Source organism: Muntiacus reevesi, chromosome 4, assembly GCF_963930625.1.
Source record: "Muntiacus reevesi chromosome 4, mMunRee1.1, whole genome shotgun sequence".
Lineage (NCBI taxonomy): Eukaryota > Metazoa > Chordata > Mammalia > Artiodactyla > Cervidae > Muntiacus > Muntiacus reevesi.
The window spans coordinates 64405638-64421270 of NC_089252.1; the positions used below are offsets into that span (position 1 = coordinate 64405638).

The 15633-nt window shown below is 37.6% G+C and overlaps 1 protein-coding gene and 1 non-coding gene across 7 annotated transcripts in view; one reads left to right on the forward strand and one right to left on the reverse strand.

The window, feature by feature from the left end:
- The window catches only part of RBMS3 (RNA binding motif single stranded interacting protein 3), a 773699-nt gene that overhangs the window by 507496 nt on the left and 250570 nt on the right, over positions 1–15633 (forward strand). The window lies entirely within an intron of this gene.
- LOC136168031 (U6 spliceosomal RNA) lies at positions 14158–14263 on the reverse strand. The gene has a single exon (XR_010663196.1). It is a non-coding gene; the product is annotated as a U6 spliceosomal RNA (small nuclear RNA).

Sequence of the window (15633 nt, forward strand, 5' to 3'; positions counted from 1 at the left end):
TAAGTAGGTTAAAATATCTTACTCATATCTCAATAAAACTGGAAGAAAAAAATACATCTTACTCATGCATAAAAATATTAAATGTTGAGTGAAGTTCTAAGCGAGAATAACGGATAAGGAAATATCTGGCTCATACATGTTTGTTTGTTAGTTTTTTATTTTCAGTGATTCTCAGGGGGAAAATGTGACTTCTTCAGTCTTTTTCTTTTGATAATTTTATGTTGCATCTTTGTAATGTTTGCTACATTAAGTATCTACTATTTAAAACCCATAGCTAAAGCATTTACGGGTTGAGCATTTTGGTTCTTTAAAATATATTGAGTTATATAGAAAACGAAGTCTGAACAAAAAAAAAGACATAGTTTTCTGGTAGGATCAGGTTCATTTTATGACACGCTAAGTTTTGGGAGAATTTTGGGAAAGAAGAAAGGCCATTTGGATTGGCATTTGGATGCTCTGAAAAATCCCAAAGTACGACCCCTGGTTAATCATGAGTCAGCAGTGAAGCTGTGCTTCAATTTGGTTAGTTTCCATGTGTGACATTCTCCTGAGAACTAGCTGCATTATGATCCAATTGGAGACATATGGTGTTGTTAGGAAAAGAGTTAGCAGTTTTCATCTCAGCAAGTCAGCTGCCCTTGCATTTTAGGAGAAATACTTTTTCTTTTTCCCTTTAAGATAAAAGACATTTAAAGGCACTCTGCTCAGACCCATCGCTGAGTAAAGGAGTTGCATTATTAAAGTGTTTTCTGCTTATTCTTCTCATTTTATCCTACAGGTGTCTACGTACAGAAGGCATTCAATCTAGATGTGAATTACATGATTCTATTAGAAAAATTCAAGAATGAGTAAACTAGGTGGAATTATTGTTGAGTGAAGTTTTAATACAGGTCTCAGTTTTGTACGATTCTTCCTTTTTGGAAAAAGGCAGTGAAATCCATCTTGATGTGGTTGATTTAAAATTGTTTTATGTTAACCCATGGAACATACAGCTGACTCATGTAGTTTAATACTAAAGACAGTTCAGTTCAGTCGCTCAGTCATGTCCGACTCTTTGCAACCCCATGAATCGCAGCACACCAGGCCTCCCTGTCCATCACAAACTCCCGGAGTTTACAAATCCCCCACATATCTGAGCATCCTTCCTTGAATAAGCAGGCTGTGGTATTAACCTCTCTAATATCATAGCTACACCCAATGGAAACATTGTGAATAGCAAGAACTCAGTTATGAGTTTCTTACTTAGTTTTATCTCATGGGACCATGAAAAACAAAATAATTATGCTCAATTAAAAAAAGTCTTGAGAGATACAACTTTATGCTTCTGAGATTTGCCTTGAACATGATAAAATTAAATATACAGTATCAATTATCACAATACTTGAATTAACTTATTTATCCTTACTTGGAAGTCAAATAGATTTTAATAAAGGTTGCAAATGCTAACAGAAGACATGCAATTTTTTTATTGATGTATAGATTTACAATGTTTGTTAGTTTCAGATATACAGCAAAGTGATTCAGTTATGTATATTTCTTTACATATCTATATTCATATATATATATGATATAGATTATAGATTCTTTATATAGATTATATATATAGATTCATTTCTCTTTATATATATGTAGATTCTTTTCCCTTATAAATTATAAAATATTGAATATAGTTCCCTGTGCAATAGTATGTCCTTGTTGGTTATTTTATATACAGATATACCTTTATATACAGAGGTCTATTTTACATACAGATATAAATACATAGATATTACATATAGTATGTATGTGTTAATCCAAAACTCCTAAATTATCCTCCCCCTGCTTCCCCTTTGGTAACCCAAGTTTGTTTTCTGTGTCTGTGAATCTGTTTATGTTTTGTAAATAAGTTCACTTGTATCTTTTTTTCTTCGATTCTGCATATAAGTGATATCATATGATATTTTTCTTTCTTTGTCTGCCTTAATTCATTTAGTATGATCATTTCCAGGTCTATCCATTATATATATCTTTATATGTATATAGACATATATCTTTATCCATTCTTTATCCATTTATCTATATCTTTATCTGTATCCATTTATCTCTTATCTTTATCTATATCCATATACATATCTTTATCCATTCATCTTTTGATGGACATTTAGGTTGTATCCAGAAAAAGCCATAATTCAAAAGGACACAGGCACCCAAATGTGCATTGCAACACTATTTACAATAGCCAGGACATGGAAGCAACCCAAGGATAGATAACCTTTGATATTTATGTTTGATATGGAATAAAGTGACATAATGCAGGAAGTGGGTATTTTGGAATGCACTGCAGTAAAATGACTTGGCTAGGCTCATTAACTCTGTTATGACAAGGATAATTAAATTTATGTGCATGGTGTTTGCCTTTCTTGGTCCTTGTTGCTTATTTGTTGTAAATGGTTGAGGTCTTATTTTCAGAAATTCATATCTTAATCCAATTTTCTATTCTGTCTTGAGGTGTGTGAGCAGATGTCACAATAAGCCCTGATATCTGATTAGAAGTGATTCCTTTGATTGTTCAGAAGTGATGATTTTCTTCACTTTTAATACATTGTATCTTTAGAGAGACTGTCCTTGGTAATTAAAATCACCTACTGGGGACTCTTTACCCCTCAGTGTCTATGCTGCGAGCTTTGCACTTTCTTCCTCTTTAATAAATCCTATTCGCTTGCTACCATGAGTGTCTGCATGTTTGTGGATTCCATCCTTCCGGTCCGTGGACAAGAACTCTAATTCATCTCAAGAGCAGCCCTGAAATACGCACTGAGCTGAAATGCCGCTTTCCAAAGGACCTGTGCGTTGTTCTGCTGCTGGTAGATGGAGAAGGCTGGTACCTTCCAGTCTGCCGGGGAACACAGAGCCCCACACATTCTCAGCGGGGTAGGGAAAGCCTGACAACATGCTGGGAATCAGAAAATAATTTGTCAAAGAGAAAATGCTTCCCTCTCTCTGAAAAAATTAAAAAATTAAACAAAATAACCTATAATTGATATAACTGACTTGCAATTAAAATAGATTTTTGTTTTTGTTTTTAAGTTGTAAAAGCCTCAGCAATCACTTTAAAGATTTGGCATCTTGACTTCAGAAATTTGTGGGGTTTTAGAATAGTACATGGATGGTTTCAGTGCAATGCTTTAAGGTTGTGTGAATGAGGGACTCATGAGGATGCAAAAAAAATGATCTGGGATCTTCAGACCCTAAGATGGCTGATGAAAAGACTGAGTCCTCCTTCTCTCACTCTAAGTAAGAAGAGAGAAGTCAGTACCATATTTATATCACTTCCTTCTCCATTTAGGGATAACTTGGGGAAATGTACATTTTCATTCTGTGTCTCTTGACAAAGATTCCTCTTTAGCTCCAAAGTTCACTGACTTCCTGAGATGATAATCTAGTTTCCAAATTCAATCCTCTGTCCTTTCAGTAGAAGAACAAGAAGAAAAGCTACTTCAGCCCAAAACTTTGACATTGATCAGGCTTTCTCTTTCTGAGTTCTTCCTAATTGTTCACGAGAGACCAAATTTTAATGAATATATCATGGATCTCTAATGCCGATCACAGCCTCCCAGAACTAGCTCTGTTCACTATGAATTATAGCGTTGTCCCCAAGTTTTGGCTAGTTGAAACAATGAAGCTAGATATGCATGCAAAAAATTCTAATTATTTGAATTCTGGCATTTGAAGTAGAGGAAATTAATACTACCAGTTGGTGGGAAGGAGCAGCAAAAGCTGTATCAAAAAGCAACAATCATTTTACTGCTCTTAAGAAAGGGATCATCCAGTATTTTCTCCCTCCTCTAGAGGAAAAAGAGAACAGTGTTCCATAAACGTCACATGTCCTACATATCGATCTTAATGTTTTGCGGACAAAGTAAAGCATCATTTGTTGTTTGCTCGCCTAACCTCAGGCATTTCTTTGTCCCAAAACAAATTGCTCATCAATTTATCTACAGTCACAGTTCAGTTCAGTTCAGTCACTCAGTCATGTCTGACTCTTTGCAACCCCATGGACTGCACCATGACAGGCCTCCCTATCCATCACCAGTTCCCAGAGTTTACTCAAACTCATGTCCATTGAGTCGGTGATGCCATCCAACCATCTCATCCTCTGTCATCCCCTTCTCCTCCTTCCTTCAATCTTTCCCAGCAACAAGGTCTTTTCCAATGAGTCAATTGTTCATATCAGGTGGACAAAGTATCAGAGATTCAGCTTCAGCATCAGTCCTTCCAATATTCAGGACTGATTTCCTTTAGGATGAACTGGTTAGATTTCCTTGCTTTCCAAGGGACTCTCAAGAGTCTTCTTCAACACCACAGTTCAAAAGCATCAATTCTTTGGTGCTCAGCTTCTTTTATAGTCCAACTCTCACATCCATATATGACTGCTGGAAAAACCGCAACTTTGACTAGATGGACTTTTGTTGGCAAAGTAATGTCTCTGCTTTTTAATATGCTGTCTAGGTTGGTCATAATTTCTTCCAAGGAGCAAGTGTCTTTTAATTTCATGACTGCAGTCACCATCTGCAGTGATTTTGGAACCCAAAATAATAAAGTCTGACACTGTTTCCATTGTTTCCCCATCTATTTGCCATGAAGTGATGGGGCCAGATGACATGATCTTTGTTTTCTGAATGTTGAGTTTTAAACCAACTTCTTCACTCTCCTCTTTCACTTCCATCAAGAGACTCTTTAGTTCTTCGCTTTCTACCATAAGGGCGGTGTCATCTGCATATCTGAGGTTATTGATATTTCTCCCAGCAATCTTGATTCCAGCTTGTGCTTCATCCACCCCAGAGTTTCTCATGATGTACTCTGCATATAAGTTAAATAAGCAGGGTGACAATATACAGCCTTGACGTACTCCTTTCCCAATTTGGAACCAGTCTGTTGTTCCATGTCCAGTTTTAGCTGTTGATTCTTGATAGCTGTTGATTCTTGACCTGCATACAGATTTCTCAGGAGGCAGGTAAGGTGGTCTGGTTTTCCCATCTCTTGAAGAATTTTCCACAATTTTTTGCTATCCACACAGTCAAAGGCTTTGGCATAGTCCATAAAGCACAAGTAGATGTTCTCTGGAACTGTTTTGCTTTTTTTGATGATCCAGCAGATGTTGACAATTTGATCTCTGGTCCTTCTGCATTTTCTAAATCCAGCTTGTACATCTGGAAATTCACAGTTCATGTACTGTTGAAGCCTGACTTGGAGAATTTTGAGCATTACTTTGCTAGCATGTGAGATGAGTGCAATTGTGTGGTAGTTTGAACATTCTTTGGCATTGCCTTTCTTTCGGATTGGCATGAAAACTGACCTTTTCCAGTCCTGTGGCCACTCTGAGTTTTCACTTTCACAGCATCATCTTTTCAGATTTGAAATAGCTCACCTGGAATTCCATCATCTCCAGTACCTTTGTTCATAGTGATGCTTCCTAAGGCCCACTTGACTTCACGTTCCAGGATGTCTGGTTCTAAGTGAGTGATCAGTTCAGTTCAGTCGCTCAGTCATGTCTGACTCTTTGCAACTCCATGAACCGCAGCACGCCAGGCCTCCCTGTCCATCACCAACTCCCGGAGTCCACCCAAACCCATGTTCATTGAGTCGGTGATGCCATCCAACCATCTCATCCTCTATTGTCCTCTTCTCCTCCTGCCCTCAATCTTTCCCAGCAAAGAAAAAAAAAAAAAAAAAAGTGAGTGATCACTCCATCATAATTATCTGGATCATGAAGATCTTTTTTGTATAGTTCTTCTATGTATTCTTGTCACCTCTTCTTAATATTTTCTGCTTCTGTTAGGTCCATACTATTTCTGTCCTTTATTGAGCCCACCTTTGCATGAAAAGTTCTCTTTGTATCTCTAATTTTCTTGAAGACATTTCTAGTCTTTCCTATTCTATTGTTTTCCTCTATTTCTTTGCATTGATCATTGAGGAAGTCTTTCTTATCTCTCCTTACTATTCTTTGGAACTCAGCATTCCAAATTCTAACCCGGGGCAAAAGCAAAGGGTAAGTTCCCAGGCACTTCAGGGATCTGTAGGGTGTGAAATAGAAGGCTGACGTTCAAAGAGGCTGGGGAGCAGAGGGTGGCACTGCCTAGAAAAGGCTTTCATATATAATGACATGTGTTTTCAGGCTGGTTTGAGGAGGGAAAATCGCATTTTGCTTTCAAATTAGACTTTTGCCCATAAGCACATGTACTGGTCAGTAGAACAGTCTTTCCAGAAAACAGTGGAATAACCAACCCTCTTTTAGTATGATTTTATTTCTCTTTGTTAAGTAGTTTTGATCCCAACTGAAGTCCAAGAATTAGGGAAGGATTGAGAGAGAGTGCACCCTATTTTGGGATCTTTCTATTTTAGCAGATCTTCTGATGAGCAGAAATTTGGACAAATATTTACATGACAGAGGAATCTTATTTTCCTACTATGCCTTCTTAATCCTTTGACAGATAATTTTACTATTTTATGTTTATGCAAATAGAAACCTGTAGGATTTTAGGGAGTGTCCAAGGCAAAAATTTATGATCTGATAGTTTTTTTAATAAAATGAAAAAGTTAATGTTATTTATGTAAATTTGAAACTTCCTCCAGAGTAAAATATCAAAAATGTACTAAAATTAAATTTAGATTTCAAATCTGAATATGTGAGCCATAGACACACACATTTTTATCAGGGAAAATGTTTTATCAGGAAAACACTAAGCAGTGTTTTCTCAGTGGTGCCAGTCTGATAAGTCACAAATGCAGCTATAATTGAATAAAAGGCAGCAAATAGAAAAAATATGATGTGCAATTTAGTAAAAATATATCTCTATGTTTCTACTCATGAGTAGTGTTGACTAACTTTGAACTATTCCTCTTTGTGAAACTAAAACATCATCTGCATAATATACTTTGCAAGTACCACAACCCCCAACTGGATGTTGGCTTAGATTTCTCATCAATAAAAAGATTTTTGCAATATTTAAGAAACGACTTTCTGCTGAGCTCCTCATCTTTAATGTTGTGATGCCTTCTAGATTATTTCTGTCTACCAAACACACAGTTGTTTCATGGTGAAACACTGCTGGAACGTTATTAGTGAATTTCATAGAACAAGCTTAATTGAGACTTAAGGGCTGTGAATTCTATGTTCTTGGCCAGTCATCTCTCAACCTTTCTATGGCACCAAACCTGATACTACAAAGGTATTTGGGGAGTTGGTAACTAATAAGAGAGAGAAGAAAGGAGACAGAGATAATTGCATTTTGAAATCTGGATAATGAGAGACCAGATAGAGAAATACAGGGGACCATCTTCAGGAGATTAAAAGTGGTTGGAATGGGTTTTATGCACCAAACTACAACACTCCTCCCCTGTGATCATAGCTGTGAAAGAAGCATCCCATGTCAAGGAGCCACCAAATCTCTCTACTTCCGTAAATCAGGACAAAATCTAGAAAATCTTACTCAGCCTGATGTAGGTATTTTGCTATTCTTAGATAGTTATCACTCCCTTAGATATCTGTCCATCAAAAGAATGTGAGAATCAGCAGATTCTAGGGGTTTCTCATGGTGATAACAAGCTCACCGGGGAAACTTTTATTGGTTTTTCTTTCTTGCCAGACTTTCTCTTCCTCTTCTATTATGTTTCTACTTCCTGGCATCAGCTCTCAATTAAACTATCTTGTTCCAGGCTCTGATTTCGGAGAATTCAAATTAAGGATGGTGATCCAGTAATTGTGAAATTGTTTGTTTTTATTTTTATTTCATTCTCTTTTTTTATTTAAAAAAAAAAAGTTTTTTTGGTCACACTGTGAGGCATGCAGGATATTAGTTCCCCAACCAGGGATCAAACCAAGTACCCCCTACATTGGGAACATGCAATCTTAACTACTGGACCACCCAGAGAAGTCTGGAAAATTATGTCTTGATTTAAAACTTCTGGCCATAGGGAAACCCAGAGGAAGAAAGTAGATATAGCTGAAGTAGTAAAGTGAATTTTGTAGACCAAACACATTGTTTTCATTACTCTTAAACATTTATAGCAGTATTTGTGAACCATGTATTTAGTTCAGTCACTCAGTCGTGTCCAACTGTTTGCGACTCCATGAACTGCAACACTCCAGGCCTCCCTGTCAGTCACCAACTCCCAGAGTCCACCCGAACCCATGTCCATCGAGTCAGTGATGCCATCCTACCATCTCATCCTCTGTCATCCCCTTCTCCTCCTGCCTTCAATCTTTCCCAGCATCAGGGTCTTTTCAAATGAGTCAGCTCTTCACATCAGGTGGCCAAAGGATTGGAGTTTCAGCTTCAGCATCAGTCCTTCCAATGAACACCCAGGACTGATCTCCTTTAGGATGGACTGGTTGGATTTCCTTGTAGTCCACGGGACTCTCAAGAGTCTTCTCCAACACCACAGATCAAAAGCATCAATTCTTCTCTGCTCAGCTTTCTTTATAGTCCAACTCTCACATCCATACATGACCACTGGAAAAACCATAGCCTTGACTAGACGGACCTTTGTTGGCAAAGTAGTGTCTCTGCTTTTTAATATGCTATCTAGGTTGGTCATAACTTTCCTTCCAAGGAGTAAGCGTCTTTTAATTTCATGGCTGCAATCACCATCTACAGTGATTTTAGAGCCCAGAAAAATAAAGTCAACCACTGTTTCCCCATCTATTTCCCATGAAGTGATGGGACCGGATGCCATGATCTTAGTTTTCTGAATGTTGAGCTTTAAGCCAAGTTTCCCACTCTCCTGTTTCACTTTCATCAAGAGGCTCTTTAGTTCTTCTTCACTTTCTGCCATAAGGGTGGTGTCATCTGCATATCTGAGGTTATTGGTATTTCTTCTGGCAATCTTGACTCCAGCTTGTGCTTCTTCCAGCCCAGCATTTCTCATGATATACTCTGCATATAAGTTAAATAAGCAGGGTGACAGTATACAGCCTTGACATACTCCTTTTCCTATTTGGAACCAGTCTGTTGTTCCATGTCCAGTTCTAACTGTTGCTTCCTGACCTGCATACAGGTTCCTCAAGAGGCAGGTCAGGTGGTCTGGTATTCCCATCTCTTTCAGAACCATGTATTAGGGATTACAAAAATGAATGTTAGTGATCCTAGACAGATGGTAGTCAGAGTTTAAATTTAGAAAGAGAAATGTGCAACACAGTAATGATGAAGTGCCACCATGACATGGTTGATCCTAGAACAACTGATGATGTGAAGAGGTTGGTTGTTGACAAAAATGGAAAGAGAAAGAAGGGCCAGGAAATTTTCATGATGCGAGCAAATTGAAGGTGAGGGACGGGCATGGGAAATCATGCCACAGAGAAAAGAACCCATGAAGTTTTGGTCTTAGATAAAGGTAGTGTGGTGGGCATTATTAATGGATCGAGCATGGGGATGTCTTGAGTTGACAAAAGTGAAATGGAGATGGTCTTTAGCTGAACAATGGTGGCTTCCAGTTAGCTTTGGAAGGTTTTCATCAATGTTGTAGACTCCCTTACTAATCCTCACTCTTCCCTTCATCTTTCCTAAATTCCTAATCTTCACAGGAGAAGGTTAGGGAAGGTGAAGTGTACTAGAGTGATTTTTTTTTTCTTTATGCATTTTATTCTGAGTATTTAAAATCTGGATTTTGTTTGGAAGTTTTGTTTGTTTTTATGTTGTCTCTTCCGGTGCTACTATTTAGCTCAGTGTAGATTCTCAACGGGCTTCCCTCATGGCTCAGCTGGTAAAACATCCACCTGCAATTCAGGAGACCTAGGTTCAATCCCTGGGTTGTGAAGATTTTCTAGAGAAGGGAAAGGCTACTCACTCCAGTATTCTGGCCTGAAGAATTTCAATAAATATTATTTGAAACTGATACACAATTCCATGAATTGAACAGCCCTTGTACTTATATTTGGTGTTAACAAAATTCCCAAAGGGTCTGTGGGGACAGCTGCTTTCTCTGTCACCAACAAACTTGGAGGGAAACATTGAGAGAAACATTTAAATCTTTTCTTAATTTTTGACAAAAATTCTCACATTTCTGTATCTAAACACATATGTAAGAGGTGTGGGTTCAGTCCCTGGGTCAGGAAGATTCCCCTGGAGGAGGGCATGGCAATCCACTCCAGTATTCTTGCTCGGAAAGTTCCATGAACCAGGAGGACTTAGCAGGCTACAGCCACGGAGTTTCAGAGCTGGACACAACTGAAGCGACTTAGCACGCACGCAGATATCCGTGCTAGTCGCTCAGTTGTGTCTATCTATTTATAACCCCATGGACTGTAGCCTGCCGAGCTCTTGTGTCCATGGGATTCCTCAGGCAAGGATACTAGAGTTAGTAACCATTCCCTTCTCCTGAGGATCTTCCCAACTCAGGGATAGAACCTGGGTCTCCTCTATTGCAGGCAGATTCTTTACCATCTGAGCCAAGGAAGCCCATATCTGTGTACACACACACACACACACACAGAACAAGTGCTAAATATTCAAAAGAAAAAAAAGAAACAGTTTGGTTGAGAAAGGTTCTGGTTAATTCTTGGAAAGTCTCATTTTTCCAAAACTGCTTTTCAGTGTGTTTTGCTGACAACCAAACTGTTATTTCTTTAATTTCTCATTCTTGGTTGGGACAGTGATGAATTCTGCTTTTTGATGTGGGTAATGTTCCTGCCTAATTTAATAGTGTCTAGATCTTAACTTCTTGCCACTGGATCTAGATAGGCACTATTACTGTGCTGTACTTTGCACCCCTTTTTTATTGTCTGCACATAAAAATGTGAATATCATGAGAAAAAACAGAAAGGGGTTTATTGGTCTACACTTTCATCTCTTTTGGCATAATGTTGCTTCTCTCTCTAGGGGAAGTGTGACACAGGTTTATTAGCCCTACTATCATAGAGTGATATAATACAGTTTGTAATGCTTAATCAGTGTGGTATGGTCAATATGTTTTGCTGATCATATGTTCTCTATAATTATGTGTAAGTACCAGTGAGTAGTAGCATAATTTACTCAGAGTCTACAAAGCAAATTCTCACTCCAGAATCTAATTGAAGTCATCATATGGTCATGGAACTGAGAAGAAAGATGAACAGGTTTTCTATACATCTCCAGAATCACAGATCATCTTCATCTGTTTTCATCCAAAATGATAACTCCATTCAGGTCTTCACATTTTTATGCCTTGAAGTTTTCACGGTAAAGACCTAGAAGGGACTCCCCTAGTGGTCCAGTGGTTAGGACTCGGTGCTTCCACGGCAGGAGACATGAATTCATTCCCTGGTCATGGAAGTAAGATCCCACATGCCCTGTGGTGCAGCAAAAAAAAAAAAAAAAAAAACCTACAAGATAAATTACAGAGCCTTAATTTTATTCCTAAGTTGATATTGGACTTTGCCTTCTGACAGCATCATTAATGAGTAGTAAACCATGAGTGTATGTGAGTGCTATTAGCAAGCAGAGGGTTGAGTGGCTTAAGACCAATTAAGAGACAAGCCATAGAAACCAGGCTCTGAATAATTGTTTAGTGCATTTCCAAATCTAAAATTTCATTTAATAGGATTGATTTAAAAATACATCCTAACCAATTTTTGGATACATGGATAATAGTGTGAATTAGATTCTTGCCACTCCTTGCCAGAAACCATCAAGAAAGCTTGTCATGCATACATCATTTTTTTTTATGATCTAATTCTTTAGAATGAGAAGTCTGCAAAATTTAAGAAAATATTTTAAGAGGAATATAAATGAAAACACTCACTAAGCAAGGTCTGAACCAGGCATGATTTATCTGATAGCTGTTTCCTCTGATTTCTTACCTCTTTAAGCCTATGAATGATTAATCAATTAGCTTACTATTATTTTAGTCATTTTTCATTGCAGAAGAAGAAATCTTTCAAAGGAAATTGACATGTTTATGATCTTTCTTTAGAATTCATTTATTTCAAAGACATCTGTCCCATTAGATTGTACATTTTTCTACAAAAGAATTTTCATGTTTATCTTTCCCTGTGCCTTCAAACAATTAATACATTAAGTCTTTGAATGTAAAGATTGCACCATGTTGTTTACATTTTAAGCATCTAAACTGACTCCTGTTACATGAGAGTATTGATAATTATTAAATGAATGAATATCGACTTGTGGTAGGCAGAATCATCTCCTCATCCCCCAAAGATCTCTAAGTCCCAATCCCCACTCCTGGTGAATATGGCAAATGAATTAAGGTTGCAAATAGGGTTAAGGTTGCAAATACATTCATCTTAAAGGAGAGAAATTATTCTGAATTATTTGAGTGGACTCAGTATAATCACAGGGCTTCTTAAAAGTGGAGGTGGGGGGCAGAACAGGAGATCAGAGGGAGGCAACAGAAGAACTTGACTCACCACCACTGACCTTGAAGATGAAGCAGTGTGGGCAGCCAGCCTCTGGGAACTGAAAAAAGCAAGAAATTGGATTCTCCCCTAAAGTTTGAGGGGACAGGAAAGGAACTCGGCACTGTTGACACCATGATTTTATCCCAGTGGAATCTGCGTCAACCTTTTAACCATGAAAGTATAAGATGGTGCAGTTGTATCATTTTATACCCCTCTTGTTTTTGTTAATTTGTTACAACAGCAATAAAAAAACTAGTGGATCATTATAGAAATCATTTCAACTGAATAGCATCCATATTATTTCTAAATTACATTACAAACAGCTTCTGGAAGATTGTCTTAGGTTCTCCTATTTTTAAAAGTCTTTGTATCATTTGAGTGGCTTGTTAAACAGTAAAAGCTATGTTATTAATTATTTTGACTTAATAGTTTCTTTATACCTGCTTATAAGGATATATTAGAATTGAAGACTATGAAATATCCAAAAAGAGAGTCTTTGGAGATGAGTGCTAATATATCAGAGAATATTTTTGTTTATTATTGAAGTGTAGTTGACTAACCATGTTGTTCTAATTTTGTTTTAATTTATTTTTACTTGAAGGATTTACTTTACAATATTGTGTTGTTTTCTGCCATGCATCAACATGAATCAGCCATAGATAAACATATATCTCATCCCTCTTAAACCTCCCTCCCATCCCTTCCCACACCTCTAGGTTGTCACAGAGCCCTGGTTTGATTGACTTCCATGCATCATATAGCAAATTCCCACTGACTCTCTTATTTTACACATGGCAGAGTGTATGTTTCCATGCTACTCTCTCTATCTCTCACCCTCTCCTCCCCCAACCAATCCCCGTATCCATAACTCTCTTCTCTATGTCTGCATCTCCATTGCTACCCTGCAAGTAGATTGGTTAGTACCCTCTTTCTAAATTCCATATATATGCATTAATATATGATTTTTTTTTTCTGATTTACTTCACTCTGTATAATAGGCTCTAGGCTTATCTACCTCATTAGCACTGACTCAAATACTTCCCTTTTCATGGCTGAGCAATGTTCCATCGAATATATATATAGCACAGTTTCTTTATTCATTCATCTGTTGATGGAAATTTAGATTGCTTTCGTGTCCTAGCTATTGTAAATAGTGCTGCAATGAATATTTGGTTACATGTTTATTTTTCAATATTTGTTTCCTTAGAGTGTATGTCTAGAAGTGGTATTGCTGGGTAGTATGGTAGTTTTATTCCTAAATTTTTAAGGAATCTCCATACTGTCTTCCATAGTGGTTGTATCAATTTATTTTCTCACCAACAGTGCGAGAGGGTTCCCTTTTCTCCACACTCTCTCTGGCATTTAGTTTGTAGATTTTTTTTTTTTTATAATGGCCATTCTGACAAGTATGAGGTGATATCTCCTTGTAGTTTTGATTTGCATTTCTCTAATAATAAGCAATGTTGAGCATCTTTCCATGTGTTTATTAGCCATCTATTTGTCTTTGGAGAAATGTCTGTTTAGGTCTTTTGGCCACTTTTTGATTGAGCTGCTTGTTTTTTTGATGTGGAGTTGTATGAGCTGCTTATATAGTTTAGAAATTAATCCTTTTCAGTTGTTTCATTTGTCATTATCTTCTCCCATTCTTAGGGCTGTCTTTTCACCTTGTTTATAGTTTCCTTTGCTGTGCAAAAGCTTTTATGTTTAATTAGGTCCCATTTAGTTATTTTCTTTTTTTAATTTCTGTTACTCTAGGAGGCAGGTCATAGAGGATCTTGCTGTGAACCAATATGAAATGCTTCACAAATATGCGTGTCCTCCTTGCACAGGGCCATGCTAATCTTCTCTGTATCATTTCAATTTTAGTATATATGCTGTTGAAGTGAGCACTCTAATTTTTGCTGTAGAAGAAATAGAGTTCTACACATATATACATTATTTTTATATTCTTTTCCATTATGGTTTATCCCAAAAGATTGGATATAGTTCCCTGTGTTATACAGTGAAAGTGAAGTGAAGTCGCTCAGTCGTGTCTGACTCTCTGCGACCCCATGGACTGTAGCCTACCAGGCTCCTCCGTCCATGGGATTTTCCAGGCAAGAGTACTGGAGTGGGGTGTCATTTATCCATTCTAAATGTAATAGTTGACATCTACCAACCCCCTGCTCCCAGTTCCTCCCTCTTCCTCTCCCCTCCCTTTGGCCACCACAGGTCTGTTCTCTATGTCTAAGAGTCTGCTTCTGTCTTGTAGATACATTCATTTGTGTCATATTTTAGATTCCACATATGAGTGATATCATATGATGTTTGTCTTTCTGTTTCTGACTAACTTCACTAGTATGATCATCTCTAGTTGCATCTGTGTTGCTGCAAATGGCATTATTTTGTTCCTTTTAAAGGCTGAATGATGTTCCATTTATATATGTGTGTGTGTATACACACATACACACACCACAGCTTCTTTATCCATTCATCCATCGGTGAATATTTAGATTATTTCCACGCCTTGTCAACTATGAATCGTGCTGCTGTTAACATAGGAGTACTTGTATAGATAACATTATTTTTGACCTAATGAAGTCAAATACTATTTCAAGCTATTTTTTCCCATAAAATGTGCCCAGAAAATTGGACACTGTAAATCTAAATTCATACAAATATGTATCTCTTAGCTCTCAACCTTAATATTTGGTTTCAATAATTCCTATTATTAAAAAAAGATCGTTAGTGTTGGTAGAAGGGCTCAAAGAGTTTATAAAGTTGGTATCACCCTTGAGTTTTAGGTGATTAAATCTAAAACATATATGATGCCCTATTCTGATGAGATAAAGAGTGTCCTAATGCTGAAGCTGAAACTCCAATACTTTGGCCACCTCATGCGAAGAGTTGACTCATTGGAAAAGACCCTGATGCTGGGAGGGATTGGGGGCAGGAGGAGAAGGGGACAACAGAGGATGAGATGGCTGGATGGCATCACCGATTCGATGGACATGAGTTTGAGTAAACTCCGGGAGTTGGTGATGGACAGGGAGGCCTGGCATGCTGCGATTCATGGGGTCGCAAAGAGTTGGACATGACTGAGTGACTGAAATGAACTGAACTGAACTGAAATCTCTGAATAGCTGAGTGCCATAGGAAAGCTTAGGTTTGAGACATAAAGTAAAAGTTCAGGGAGATAATTATCAACATTTATTAAGTTTTAACCCAATATACAGTTGTCCCTTGAGGGTTGAGACATTAATCCTTCTCCCAGTTGAATA